The sequence below is a fragment of the Actinia tenebrosa genome, unplaced genomic scaffold (assembly GCF_029948245.1).
Source record: "Actinia tenebrosa isolate PJP-AT-01 unplaced genomic scaffold, QUT_ActTen_1.0 PGA_scaffold5__44_contigs__length_20552954, whole genome shotgun sequence".
Classification (NCBI taxonomy): domain Eukaryota; kingdom Metazoa; phylum Cnidaria; class Anthozoa; order Actiniaria; family Actiniidae; genus Actinia; species Actinia tenebrosa.
This window is the reverse complement of record NW_028292582.1, coordinates 20107506-20123633: the sequence shown is the minus strand read 5'-3', so window position 1 is coordinate 20123633 and position 16128 is coordinate 20107506.

The following is a 16128-nucleotide window of genomic DNA, read 5'->3' as shown; positions in this document are numbered from 1 at the left end:
GGTCGTTCATTAGCAGCACAAGTCCTTCCTCTGCATCTTGTTGCCCCGTACCCCACTTGTGCCTCCTTAAAAATTGGTTGTATAAACCCTTATGCACATCAAGTGGTCTTGAACGGACTTTCATTTTTCGTAACGTTGTGGCGGCTTCTCGTCCCACATTGCTGCTGTTGAAATTGTAGGTATCGTCTTCGATGTTTTGTGAAAGGTTCAGTTCACAGATACATTGTAAAAGGGAATTGAGCCAGCAACTGTTACCAAAATTTTGAAGACCTTCGTAACCATAATTGGACCTAGGACAGGTTATAGAAGCTGATGATATCGAGGAAGAATTTGCAAATTGCGAATTCCTTCCACACTCTGTTTTACATTCCATTGGCATCTTTTCTCGTTCTGCCTTCTTATTCTCTTTATTTTTCCATTTTCGTTTCACTTGTTTCCTTTTCTCGTGCTTCTCAGTGGATCTTGGTTGTTCGTCGCACGAACGAGAACTATTTAACGCTTTGGCTTTTTCTCTCCAAACTTCTCGGTCTTCAAGAGATAATTGCTTCCATTCCCTCGCACATGCTTTTCTTATCAGATTTTGATTATTCTTGTATTTCTTTTGCATTCTAGAATTAATGCTTCCAGCGAATAAGTTGAATCCGTTCGTTGTGTTAGCACCTTCTTTAGCCTGAACCTGTTTTTCTGGTGTTGGCGGCATACTCTGCTTTGGAGCATTTTGGTACGTCCCAGTCTTTTTGTGGACGGTCTTTGTTGGCTTGCACCATTCCTCTTGCGCCATTTCGTATGATTCATTGAGGATGGAACCGCTATCGTACTCCTTCTTTTTTCGTTTTAATTGCTTCTTATTAGCCTTCTTTGTTGTCCGAAATTCTTCTGCGAATCCAACAAGCCGACTATCAAGGAAGTCATATTGCTGCTTAATAAATTCGTCCACTCTTAACCTTTTTTTTCCCCCGAAGTCATCAAACTTCAAGAGTTTGAAATAATTCTCTATATGACCCTGGGTTTTCGTGGTTTAGTCCAGATAAAATACTTACGAGCTGGAAATGTTTTTGCAATGGGTTTTAGAACATGAGGTTCACCGGTTTATGAAGTTTAAAGGCCAGACGATAACAATTGGCGAAGTTATTAAACTTAGAATTTGTCTCGAAATTCTGCAGCAAGTGTGAATTTTTCGAAGTGCCCGGGTCGGCGATGGGGTCACGCACGAAGGGATTTCTTCCAAATTTTGGATGGCTTTAACGGATTAAAGGAACACAAAAAGCATTGCAATGGGTTAAGTAGTAAACAGGACTTATGCTGCAGAAGTTTCGTGCCTCTAGAGTAAAAAGCGTAAATGTTATTAAGGTTCGAAATTGTGATTTTGGCGCGAAAATCACCGAAAAGACGTCTCGAAAAGAGGAACACTAAAATACTTACGAGCTGGAAATTTTTTTGCAATGGGTTTTAGAACATGAGGTTCACCGGTTTGTGAAGTTTAAAGGCCAGACGATAACAATTGGCGAAGTTATTAAACTTAGAATTTGTCTCGAAATTCTGCAGCAAGTGTGAATTTTTCGAAGTGCCCGGGTCGGCGATGGGGTCACGCACGAAGGGATTTCTTCCAAATTTTGGATGGCTTTAACGGATTAAAGGAACACAAAAAGCATTGCAATGGGTTAAGTAGTAAACAGGACTTATGCTGCAGAAGTTTCGTGCCTCTAGAGTAAAAAGCGTAAATGTTATTAAGGTTCGAAATTGTGATTTTGGCGCGAAAATCACCGAAAAGACGTCTCGAAAAGAGGAACACTAAAATACTTACGAGCTGGAAATTTTTTTGCAATGGGTTTTAGAACATGAGGTTCACCGATTTGTGAAGTTTAAAGGCCAGACGATAACAATTGGCGAAGTTATTAAACTTAGAATTTGTCTCGAAATTCTGCAGCAAGTGTGAATTTTTCGAAGTGTCGCCGGCGCTATTATGTAGAGCCAACGTGAATCATCGCATTACCAATTTATTGAGTGAGGTGAATGTAATGGTGTATTTTGAACAACTTTGGGACAATTAGGGAAGAGGTTTAATTGGAAAAAAGGATTTAAAACTGGTTTACGTTCATTGAATCGGCGGCTGGCGAATCCCGGGCTGAATCCCGGGCTAACTTCTCGACGGTAAGAACGTTAAAACTTTTTTGTAAGGATTGTTTTTGAGATTCGCACCTTTGTGTTTGTCTATTTCGATAGCTTTTTCAAGTGATTTCAGCAATCGCCGGTAAAGACAAAATATTTCTTCAAGGCATCTGTTTACAGAATAGGTTTTGAAATTACGAACAGAAAGTTGAATAAACTCAATCTCGGAAGTAAATTAGACAGTGAGTCGAGGAATCCAAAGTGATACCTCGCTGTATTCCCGGGTGTGTTACAAACGCGATGCGTCACGTCAACGTATCATTTGTATTTAGATTACAGTAATATCCAGAGTAATATCATAGTTACATGTAACTACGATAATTCGGTATGCTCTTTTGATTTATTTTCCATTTTGTAGCTCTAGAATATCATTTTAATATGAACTCTGAAATTCAGCAGCAATGATTGTTTTTGAGACGCGGTTTGTGTTTCGCGTCACCAAGCGAAGACTTCAAACGCGGAGGAGTTGTGTGACAACAACAGTGTAACGACTTGAATATGGCAAACTACCCGATTTATGTTAGCAATCTTTGCTTGCTTTCCGAAATAGTTATTAAAAACACACATGTTTCTCCTTCAAGAAAGTTTATATGAATAAGGAGGCTATTAAAGTAGAAGAAACGTTACGGATGAGTCAAAAACTTTAGACGCAAACTATAGTTGCCGTGACGACATACCCAGCAGTGAAAAGACTTGTAAAGTGAGAACGGAAAACTACCCGAATTTCGTAAGAAATCTTTGATCATTTACCAAAATATTTAGCAAAAACACACATGTTTCAAAAATACGAATAAGTCAAAAACTTCCTACGCCTAAGAACTATTAGATTACAAGTCTGCGTACTACAACTGCTGAAAACAACTCAATCGTTCGAAAACAACTCGTTCGTTCGAAAACCACTTGTTCGTTCGTGCATAGTTAATGGTCGTGTCAAAGGTTTTAATTCTTTTGCAATGTTTTTCTTACTTTATTCACCAGCACTCTCTTTCTTTTGTGGTATATTTTCAGTGTCAAACTTTTTGGACATAGGTTTCAGAACTTATGCGTAAGCGTTCTTACGGCAACTACGGCGTACTAACTGGAATTACGAATCATTTATCGGTCTTACGAAATTTTGTCGTCAACTTTTTTCTTCTTCGTTATTTTTTGTCGTTCTTGGATTCATACTATGAAATATTGTTAAACTTCTTATTAAATAAGAGTTAATAGAGACTAGGGGCGTCATGGTTTATGCTGGGGGCGTCATGGTAGTACAGACTGGGGGCGTCATGGTATACGTGGGGGCGTTATGGCTGGGGGCGTCATGACAAGGGGGCGTCATGACCGTAAACCCTTGCAATGGTTTCGCTAAATATGAAAAACATCGAATCAGTCTCAACACTAAGGTGCATGTTTTTGACGAGAATAAGAAGCAGAAACACAAGTCATTCCAGCTATTCTTGGATCTTGGAATGACCTATCTCCTATCACTTTTTGCCTATTGCCTTTGGATATGACAACTTTTTTTGAAATAGGTATGCTATATGCTGCGCTATGTTTTGGATATATTTTCTACAAGGGAAATTACCTCCACTCCAGATTCTTGAAACAGTTTATCAAGTTGAGACTTCTTTTCGTGTTGTGTTATCTCAGAAGACACGTCCATGGTCAACAAGATGCTTTCACATAGTTTATTAATCAAGGCTTTTGTGGAGCTCTTGTCTACTGTCAATTTGTTCTAAACAAACAAAAGCTAAAACAATTCAATGGCAGATCAGCAGTGGCTGCTAAGAGGGGTCACATGGTGCCCATGACAAGTCTTTTCTTATATTCAACCAAGATAGCAGCAATGAAAACCACCTATAGCATGGTTTTTTATATGTATTTGAAAATCTCACCTCAGGCAGCTTCCATTCCTGGCCATCCTGTGACTTGATGATAATGAACTCAAGCACAGGGTGTTTGTCTCTTCTTTCAATGCTACCATCAACTGACCTACGCCACCTGGAAAAAATAACAAGCATTATTTTCTACAGGGATCATGGAGCATAAATAGTTTAGAGTGTGGGTGAGTCTAGGGGAATGCGCCCCACCCCCACCCCCTAATTTTGAAATTAGGGCTTAGGCAACATATATATTTTATCCTGTAATCTTTACAGGTTTTCTTAATAGCCTTTAATGATGCTCCCTGCATACATGATGGAGTGTCATTATTTTGAACCTCCTGGAGATGAGGGGGAAGGTGTAAAATAACAGAGGCTCATGATATCCAGGATGCAATATTCCTTTTCACAGTTCCCTGCGCCATCTTGAAAGGTAGCTGTGCCTTTGCATCGAAGCAAGATGAACGGTGAGTTTGCAACGATATAGATCTTTTTTTAACACTTTGAACAATTATTCATGTCTCTATCATTGCAACCTCACCGTTCATCTTGCTCTGATGGAAAGGTAAGGCTACCTTTCAAGATGGCACAAGGATCTATGAAGGACACTATTGTAGTGATGCAAGTCCATAATACACAGCCTTAAAGTTGAGATAATATCTGCAAGTTGATGAATTTTGGTTACCCTACCTTGTTATGATGTGGCAATGGGTGTGGTTTGGTCCCCAGTATTCTAGTAACCCTCGGCCAACCAGACCAGTTCTTCCCATTGGATTCCTGCAAGTGGAAATAAAAAGATAAGATTGTTTGAGATGACGCATTAGAGCCGGCTACAGATTGATGTTACCTTGGTAACCCTTGGATGATGTCATATTGTCCAGTGTAGCTTTGTCGGTTGATATTGCCGTCAACTGCATTGAAAGATAGCTGGACATCTGGAGCAGATACACTGATAGGAAATGATTGAGAAACAAATAAATTTAATATGTACGACAGGGCGGGTTGGATCCATGTTTTTTGGGAGGGGGTACCCAATAAATGGATGAGAAGTAATAATATAAATTTAATATAAATGTTGTCAAATTTACCTTTGGAGATCTGGATCTGCACTACTGCGTAGTATGGTGTCAGCTGCATATTTTGGAGGATCGTACCCCAAGACCACTGCCTATCCATCAAAAGTGTTTTAGTTTGATATCCACTAACTAATTTTTAAATGCTTTTAATAATAGAGTATCCCATTCTTAACTGAACTATTTATTACTCATTTCTTCACTTTTTTGTTGGTTATGTGTTGTTGTTTAATTTATTTTTGTATCGAAATGGTCATTACTGATACATATGGTGGGGAATCCAATGGCATCCCTGTACTTGAAGCTTTGAAACAATTGTTTCAAATAAAGACCTTGAAAGAGTTGGTTTATTCTCCATCTATTTTCCCTTCCCATCCCCAACCAACATACACATACAACCAAATACACCACTATCATCCATCCACACACCACCACCACATAGCACAATCACCCATCCACACACTACTAAGCACACCATACCACACCATCATCACCCACCCACACACCACCATCACCCACCCACCCAGGGGCGGATCCAGGATTTTGTTCAGGGAGAGGTGCTGCGCACAATGTTAACCCAGAGAGGGGTGCACCCCTTAGAACCAAAGGCAAAAAACAAAATTGGTTATCTTCGAAGTAGGAGCCCCTGCCACCCACTCAATATCACCCACTTAATACCTTCCAGTCAACTTGGTTGTCTTGCAATGGGTAACGTTCAATGTTGCTCATAGGGTATGGGGTACGTCTTGCCCTCAAGTGAACTGTCGGCATACTCTCCAGTTCATCACGTGCTCGTTTGGAATGCCTGGATGTCAAGTCTGAGAAGAGACCTCTTGCTGAAAGATATTAAGTATTCAATAAGGAAATTTCATGCGATATTAGCTTAAAGCGTAAATGTTAGAGCATTTGATTACTGTATAGCGAGGTCTTGATCACAGGGAAGGCAATGTACCAGTTTCCCACCAATGCACACGCGCACACGTTTCCCGCCATTTCCCAATAATTCCGTATGGTTGAATGAAATCTGGTGCCAAGATAAGAGGTGCAGAACAGTAGCTTGTATTCATATCAAAAGAAAAACTATTAGAGGAATAGAAAATAGACTTCTTACCCTTCACACACACAAAAAAAAAAGAAGTGTATGATTTTTAGGCCTGTCCTCCGTCCCCCTGCGAGCGTTATGTGGAACACACACACACACACATGTGCGCATTTCCTATTTCGTCCTCTTTACACAAGGAATTGAAATATGGTGACTAATTTGAGTAACTATTGTTCTGCACTGACTAGCGACTGACTAGCTAGCCTCTCCTACATGTGAAAACGCTTTTATGCTTTAACTTGAACACAAGGCTAGTCGGTCGCTAGTCAGTGCAGAACAATAAGCAATTATTGGATGAGTTGAGCTTGATGTCGTAAATTATCCCGAGGTCTTGATAATTTACGATATTATGCGATAACCGAACTCAATAATTGCTTTATTATACATTTTGTAAACTGGAAAAAATTAACATGAACTTTAAATTATAGAGACAAGAATTATGAACGCCATGCCCCGATCAGTTACGTGAAAAACGCAAAATTCTTAATTCAGAAATATTTCGAGAATTCTTCATAAAATAGTATGAAAATAAGTTAAGGATTCCTTAAATAATTGTTTTTGTACATAATTCTGGAAATAAATACACATGAATAAAAACAAAGCTACCACAGCGTGACCTTGAATGAACTTGACATGATAAATGTACTATCTGTAGTAAAACCTACAGATAATACATTTATCATGTCGAGTTCACGCGATATCAGGGATTGGCTGAGGGCTCTCGACCAATCAGAATTGAGATACTTAGTAAAATACAGTTGTATATGATAATAGTTATTCAAATTGGCCGCCATATTTCAATTCGTTGGATTACACAACTCTTTCATGTTGTTGTTGTAGTACCTTTGGACGTCTTGGGCACTTCTTCTACTTCTGCATCTGGAGAAGTGGCGGGAGATTCTCCGCTTCCGCGCCGTCTTTTCGGACACGGTGGCAAAGGGCTATCACCCTTTCTATCTGGGAAAGCCTTGACTGCGTGGACTACCTGTTTACCTGCCTGGCGCAGGTGTGGACTTCTGGCTACGGCCTTGAAGTGACTTATCAACTCTGAACTTGACTTTTCTAGAAGATTAAAATCAATATATCAACCAACCTTGCCGCCACGTCTTTTGTCATTTCACATCCTTGGAAAGCTATCGAAAACCAGCAATACAGCGGTTTTACACATTTTCGCGCGTTTTTGCGGGCTTATCATTCTCCCCCTCAATGACAGGGGAGGAAAACTTCTCATGCGCTATTGAAATTTGAAAGCGTTGGTCTTCATTGCGAAAGAGAACCTCACTAGAGTCTTCGCCTACATGAAGTATTTATCAAATAGAAGAGATAACTAGCTAAAAACTAGTGTGAGCTGCGTCGGTGTTTCTAGTGAAACAGTAATAATAAAAGGGTAAATCGATTTATCGATTGGCAAAATCAATATCGATTTTTATCGATTGACTACTCCGGGATTGATATACCGTGAAAAGATGAAAAAACTTACTGACGTTTCGGACACTAGTCCTTCGTCGGAGTAAAAAAGAGTATTTATCAATACCTTTCCTCATTCCATGAACAGGCTCATCCGGGTCTTCATCCTCGGAATCGAATTCCATCCCGTACCTCGAGGGACTCATCCCGTACCGGGCAGACAGAAGGTGGATGATGGATTTGGTGTTTCTCTCTAGCTGTCGCAGTCTTCCATTCATGGCTGTCATCGTCTTCGCTTGTGACGTGTCACGTGTGAAGGACTCTTTCGCTATTTCTTCGAGTTGAGTACTGATCGACTCGATCCTAAACGTTCAGAAATAAAGGTGGACGTTTGAGGCGCTGCCTCTACTCTCCGTCTCGCTCACTATTTATAAAATGTTCGAGTTCTAACGTGCGCTCAGATTGGTCGAAACGCCATTTCATTTCAATAAATTTTGATTTAATTCCCACATATTTTTTTTAGCTCCCTCTGAATTTAAACTCCAAAAATAAGCAGAGTTTTCGTTAAGTAGAGCAGGTGCAAGTCATTGCCGCCATCTTGGTTGACGATAAGAAAGCGTTCCTCATTAGCTTCTCTTTTTAGATCAACCAAGATGGCGGCTGTTTCATTGCTATTCATAACTCAAGGGATTTTGAGTCACATGGTTGCACAGACTCTATTGGTGTATTCGCTTGCTATTCAGTATAAAAGGGATTTTCGCGTCCTGGTTTCCTTCGTTTCTCTTATCATCCCGTTAAGATCAAAGTAAGATATGAGGGAGGGCAGTCTCTATTGTTTGAAGTCCCATGTCAAACGTCGAAATCTGCATGAGCCGAACCTAATGACATCAAAGAAAACCGCCTTGTTACTCATTTGTTTCAATTAGGTTCGGCTCATGCGAAGTTCGACGTTTGACCCTGAGGCTAAAACGGAACACGCTGTTATATTTATTGGTTCTATAATGTGAAAATACCTGTTTCCTATCACTTTTACTCGCTCCTCGGCAGTGGCGTTGAAAAGCGTGTCCCTGTTGTACTGGTAGGAAAACAAACAATGCTCTTCGAAAATCAGCAGTTCTTCCAGCTCGCGCTTCTCCAGGAACAACTCTGTTAAATAATAAAGTAAGCTGCTGAAGCACTTATTTTTGCATGTAACGTTATAGCCAACTTAAAGGTAACGAAACTTTTGATTTCGTCTTGGTTTCATTTTTTGTCAACCACTATGCCATGGTCATGTCTTTTGTCCATTTTCTCATGGCAAGAGATCCCAATATTTTTTAAAAAGTGAACAAAAGTATAGGAGTAAGTGGGTTTGAAAAACAGTCAGAGCATCCGCAAGTCAATAAATTCGCTCTGCACTAGTCTCCCTCGCGGCCGTTCTTAGTGTCATCACGCAACGATCGTCACGCAACGATCCCTCCCCAAAACAGGCTGCAGGGATCTTGGACATTCTAATCTTGTCCCCAGTGTCAGATCCACAATTCCTCGCGCCACAGCTTTGGTAGCAGTCTTGCGTCGAATTTAATTTAGGGCGGACAAATTACATGTCAAGTGCCCTCTCAAAAAAATTAACGAAAAAAAAGCTTACTTAGTCTGTTATCAGACCGAATATCATTCTGGTCAGTTTTCTTCCCGCAGCAGCAAATCTTGTTCCAGAAGCAAATGACCAACTCGATCACGTGGTTCAAGATGATGAGTGGCGGTACGAGCACTGGTCTCTGCGCATACTCCATGATCAGTCCATACCGCTGAAATTTCCAGATTTGATTCGAGTTGGCTTGGACTTCAGAGAATGTGTTGCTATGATGATAAGAAAAATATCACATTTTTAACTTGAAAAATTGGATTAAATCGAAATAAATAAATAGAAATACATACATTTGTACCGTTTAGGAAACGAAGTCAAAATATTTTGCCGCCTTTTTGGGTTTGGGTAGACTCGTCGGAAGTGACGTGGTTAATATTTCCGGCATCCAGTTTTCTTAATTTGGGTAGTTTAGCTATGAACTAAATTTCCCGCCATTTTTAGCAGACGCGTCGGAAGTGACGTAGTTACTATTTCGTTCAGGTTTCCTTATTTGAAAAGGTGGAGTTAGGACTTATTTTCGAGCTATTTTTGTCAGACACGTCAGAAGTGACGTAGCGATTTTGTTCAGGTTTCCATATTTGGGAGGGTGGAGTTTGGACTATGGTTTTCCCGCCATTCTCGGCAACTTAAGATAAAAGAACGAATATACTAACTTGAAAATAGCAATCAGCAGATTGAGTAGGAGGATGTTCGCCACCAGTAGATAGAAGGCCAAGATGAGTGTTGAGATGGGTCCACTGTATTCATCATATCTTGGCGTACTGAACTCTGTTGTCGTATTATCAACTACAGGAAAATAACACACGCAAAGTAAAACACATAAGAAATGATCGTGCTGGGCTTTTTTTAAATCGTTAGTTTAAATCGCTTGTAATTGGAGAAAATTTCAAAAATCCAAATTAATTCCAGTCTTGTTATAACAACCTGGTACTTTTCGCTGTTCTCGTAAACGTTGTTATACTTGTCCTCACATAGTCTCTCACACTTCTGTTGTCGGTCCTAAATCAACTGTTAAAATCACTGACCATTTTGTTTGTACCACTTCTAATGTTGTATATTGTATTAAATGTACCCGCTGTAATCTTTTGTATGTGGGCGAGACTGGCCGCCGTCTTGGTGATCGCATTTGCAATCATCTTTATGATATTCGCAATAACGATCCCACCAAACCAGTTTCCCGCCATTTTAATCTAGCTAACCATTCTCTTTCTGACTTCATTGTTTTCGGTCTTTCTTTGCTTAACGGCAACAATGATTGTCGCAAGACCAAAGAAATGCGGCTTATTCACCTATTGGGCACTCTTAGTCCCAACGGGATTAATGAACGCTTTATTTTCAACTAACCTTTTCTTTTGTCTTTTGATTGTTTGTTTTTGTTTCCTTGCCTACCTTGCTCTCATTGGTTTCTTTTGTCTTATTCTATCATATATACACTCCTTTCTACCACTTCTTTCTCTTTTACTCCGACGAAGGACTAGCGTCCGAAACGTCAGTAAGTTTTTTCATCTTTTCACGGTGTATAATTTACCTTTTCATCATTCTTGTTATAACACTTTGTTTTACAGCTCGTTCAGTGACCACGAATAATCGTTACAAGTCGAGGTTGAAGTTTCCACTCATGATAAAACGTAAATAGGAACTTATATTCGTGGTCACTGAATGGAATTATAAAAAGAAGTATTATTAGCCGGAAGTGACATCAAAGGTTCCAAAAAAAAGTGAGCTGGACTGCACGCTAGCAATCAACCAGGCATCGAAATTTGGTTAACACTCTGGCGGATCTAATGGACAGGACTGGATGGGGTGGGGTTTAAGGTGACGATGGAACCCTCTTATCAAAGCCCTAAATCCCCGGCCCCACTGGTTTTTATTAGTATAGCTGTTAACGTTACTCACGTTGCAGTGGATCAGTGATAAAGAGCTCTCCATACGTCTGGAAATACGGCCTGAATAAGATCATAGAGATTATGTTCCAAGTTGGTTTTTGCTTTGGGAACAAAATGGCCTGTTGAGCGACGCCATACGCCAGCAAGAATACCACCATTATAACCAAAAAGTACAACATGTCGATGGTCATTCGACCAATCATAACCACGTATGGACCTAAGTGCTTGCTGACTGAAAAAATGTCTAATAAGCGAATGATCCACAGCATGATGTCGAGGCTGTAGATCACGTGACCTATGTAAGCGGTAGAGGAGTGGAACCTCAGTCCCATGCCCACGAAGAAGAGCAACACAGCAATCCCATCACAGATATTCCATTTGCTTGACGCCCAGGCTCCGAGTCTGCTTTCTGTTCCAAACGGGTCTGACTGAATGATCTGGAATACAAAATACAAAATAATTGACGAATCAGTTAGACGTCTTTAGATTTAAGCGCAATGCTTTCCCATTTGAGACCACGTGTCATGTTCTTGAAAATAAGTTTCTTCGTTTGTGTTGTATCCACATTCACATGTGTCTTCTCAGGCACAACTGTTAAACAAGGAAATGATACTCTAGGGAATAACACATGGTCTGAAATGGGAAAACATTGAGCCCACTGTAAAGAGGACTATCGTTGCTCATACCTATGCTTGTGTTTCACTAAAATTTTCACGATAAACGTGAATCCAAGAAAGTAACTTAATGTTTATGCAAATGAGCATGATATGAATATTCTGAAAAGCCTTAAAGAGGACGAATAAAGTATGTATGTATGTATGATTTTGTGTCAAAATTTTAAAACTCTTCACGGTCATCATTTTTATTGTTTTCTCATAAATTATTAATGTTCTTGTTTAGCAGTTGTAGACTACTCTTGGGTCTTGAAAAAGAAAACATGGTGCATTGTGGTCTAGCTTGGGTACAAATAACTTTTGCTCATAGTGCCTTATATGGTGTTGTTTGGCCCCAAGCTATAGCACAATGCATCTTGTTTGCCGAGCTCAGAAAAAGTATATGCAGTGACTGAGTAAGTCATACCTGTCTTATTTCCTCCGTGCAGAGAGAACAAACAAACACAATGAGTACAGTCTCTGCAATCAGTGAAGAACCATGCTCGTTCACCAAGATGACGTAGCTGAACAACATCAGAAACATCATATACGCTATATAGAAAGTAAATAAATAAATAATAAAAATCACTTTATTTAAGTGTCTAGTCGTTCTAGCGCTTTCGCACCAATCGGTGACACTTTTCACTCACACGCACTACCACTACATTTAATATTCTATGCACACCACGCTCAACTCACATGTTGATTTTTACGGAAGGAGGAAACCGGAAAACCCGGAGAAAACCATCGTAACATAGGAGAGAACAACACATCAAACAAACTCAAATCACTCTTTTACTCCGACGAAGGACTAGTGTCCGAAACGTCAGTAAGGGACTGTTCATTAATTATGCCTCAGGGTGAGCTGGAGGAAAAATCGAAAAAAAACTTGGAAAAATTCACAACCCCCGATTCTATCTAAAAAACTTTTTTTGACTCCCCCTCCTTGTAACCTTTTAGACATACCTTAATTATTCCCCCCCCTTCCCTTTAAGTCAGCAAATACTATTAAAGCCCCCCCTTCTTTGTGTGATTTCTTTTCAAAGCCCCCTACTTTTTCTCTATCCGCAAACATAAGGAGCTAAATTCCAATACCCTGATGACTTTGATCAGCCAAGAGGTTGTTACAGGGTGTCAATAAAATTTGAAGGTTGAAATATTACAACTCACCACGTTGGCCCAAAACTTGGTGATAGGTGCTCGGTAAAACTCCAGGAACTTTCTTCCAACGCTTAGCTTCTTCACACTGTACTGGGACATTGAGCTGTCGCTAGGTGCAATGGTGTACTTGTTGGCACTGAGGACACAAGGGAGGAAAGATTGGGTGGAGTGTTACGATTAAGATGAAGGTGCTTGTTATGACTATTGTCATCAAATATGATATTCCTCTACGCCCATCACCACTATCATCACCATCATTATATCATCACTATCACCACCATCACCATATCATCACCATCAACATCACCACCATCACCATCATCACCATATCATCACCACCATCACTATCACCGTCATCATCACAATCATTATCATCATCTTCATCCTCACCATCAACATATTATCACCATCATTATCACAATCATCATCAACACCATCATCATCACCACCATCTTTTTTAATAACATCATCATCAGTATCAGAAGAATTATCACCACCACCACCACCTGGTACCATCAGCATCATGATTGTCATCACCAGAATCCTCACTACCATCACCATCACCACCATCACCATCATCATCACCACCATCACCACCATCATCACCACCATCACCACCACCACCACCATCACCACCACCATCACCACCACTAGATGCATCCTAGCAAATTTTTTGAACCTGACCCTGGACAAGTTCAGTTACTGATTAAAAGTAGAAAATAGCCAGTTTTCAAAAACTTTTTTCGTGGTTATTTGGTATTTGACCGAAAGTTTTGGCAGCAAGATTTTGGAGGCTCACCATCTATTTTTGAGCTAGTAATCCAACTGCAATGTTCAAATAGGTAAACTTTTGCCGCAAAAATCGAAAAAAATACTTTTTTTAGATTTTTCTCCAAAAATCTTGGAGATCCCTGAAGTGCTCCTTATGCTGGTTCAACCTAGGATCTCCACCTTGTTTTGGTGTCACGTTAAATTTACGAGGCTTGCAAGTCTAGTGTAAGTTCTATAACTACTTGAAACCCTAGGTTTCAAAGTTATGTCAATTTTTGAAACTTGAAAAAAAGTTGCCTAAAACATGACGCAAAATTATGAAACTTGCTAGACATGGTTTTTGAAGGTTAAGAAGAAGCTTTGCAAAAGAATTTGCATGAATTTCGTAATTTTACGCAAAATACAGCTGATGGTAAACTTTTTGAACTTGTTCAAAATTGTTCTTTGTCTCTTTTCGACCATAAAATATATCAAATAAACGACAATAATTATGGAACAGATAAAAAGAAGCGTCCTCTAACAGCCTATGAGATTTTTTATGCAAAACAAACGCATTTTGATTTATTATTTAACATTTTAGGGGAAAAAGTGGTAGCATATAAATCTTCAAAAATTCGTTTAGAATGTTCCATACCTCGTAATACAGCTCAAAAGTGAACAAATAGTCGGGACAAAGCATGGGAAGTGACTAATTTTGGGATAATATTGAAAAAAATTCGAACTTATCCTCAGATGGAAATTCATGAAAAAATCAATAAAAATACCATGCAATTGAATTATAGCTGGGATAATGTATTGAGTAAACATCTAAAAAGTATGCCTATACTTTTTGAAGTTCCTGATAGATATTCTGGGCATTTTAAATAAATTTACGAAACCCCCGTTTTGAAGGGGGGAGGGGAGGGTTAGGGTTAGAGGTACTTGAGATACCGATTGTATCGAGATTTTCAATTCTCAGATATTATTTTTTAGGATTCAAGAATTTTTTACTAGGAGCTATCTTTATGCTCTATTCTGATATCCTGATAAAGGATCATCTAGCTTATCGGCCAAAACTATCTTCTAAGATGTACATGCTCTTGAAGAGGTAAAACAACGCCAGCCCTGTGGTTTTTAGCAGTAAAGGAGAGAAGTTTGATTCCTCTGCAGTAGGGCGAAGACCTGTCGAGTTTGTAAAGAAATAAGAATCCAAAGAAGATTTACCCTCACATGTATTTGAAAAACATCTTCACCAGTAGTGGCAGGAGAAGATCCCAAGACACAAGAAGTGCATGCACAGCTATTGGAACACAATCCGTTAAATGAGATACCTTTTTGCCATTGACTGCACAAAGAAAATATGTATTTGATTTTTTCCTAAATTTCCATCTCAGAGTAAGTTCGTCTTATTTCAACATTAACCCAACATTAGTCACTTCTCATGCATTTCTCTCGACTATTTGTTCATTTTTAAACTGCATAGCAAGGTAAAAGCAAGTGTAGAGAACCATTTAAGGCTAGGAATCATATCTGCTCTTGGACATGTAAACACCCAAAACTGCTATGTAAAACGCAAAATGAAATTAAAGGAGCAACTGAGTCACACAACAACAAGGAAAAGTCCATCAAAGTAAAACCTAAGGAGCAGCCTGTATCACTAGCTGCAGAAGTGGAACAGATACCTATGTGGAACAGATACCTATAATATTTGTCCTAGACTCACCTATATCAGTACGAAAAACGAGTCAAATGATGCAAACTACAAAATTCAGCGACACACAGAGCAGGCGAAGAAAGCAAAGCCTTAAGTTGCTTGAGACGTATTTCTTTTAAATTTCCCCAAAGTATCAAGAAAATACAAAACAGCAACAAGAAGTCAAAGATTTTGGGAATGCTTACTGTTGAAAAAATAAGGAGCAGAGTATGTAGCATATATTATAAAAAAAGCTAGCCAGAATTACTGTACCACGAAGAACTCAGTATTGATCCGCAGAGCCTGGTTCATATCAGAACTGGTTTCCAAAATCAGCAATTGAAACAAGGTCATCAATTTCGGAACGACGTTCACAGATGAAATGGAGTGCAGAAGACAGTGAAGTTATAACAAATGCATCTGGAGAGGACATGAAATTCAGAAAATTACAGCCAAGAAAATCTAGAATCCTAGAAGGTTTTGAAAACCAATTTGGATACTAAGAGTTAAAAGAAATCTACACCAGGGAAGATGACAGTGCATGGCGACAATGGTGCTTAGAGAAAGTCCGCACAGAATGGAAAACAGTTAATGAAAAGCTGACAAGCTGGAAACCATGACTAAGTGAGAAATGACAAAACCAAATTTGATCAAAAGTAGTATATCTACTGTAAGCCGGAAAACTAAGACTTCAATTTAGCATGGTGGCGTAAAAAAGTTATAAATACGTTAATTAGACTAAAAA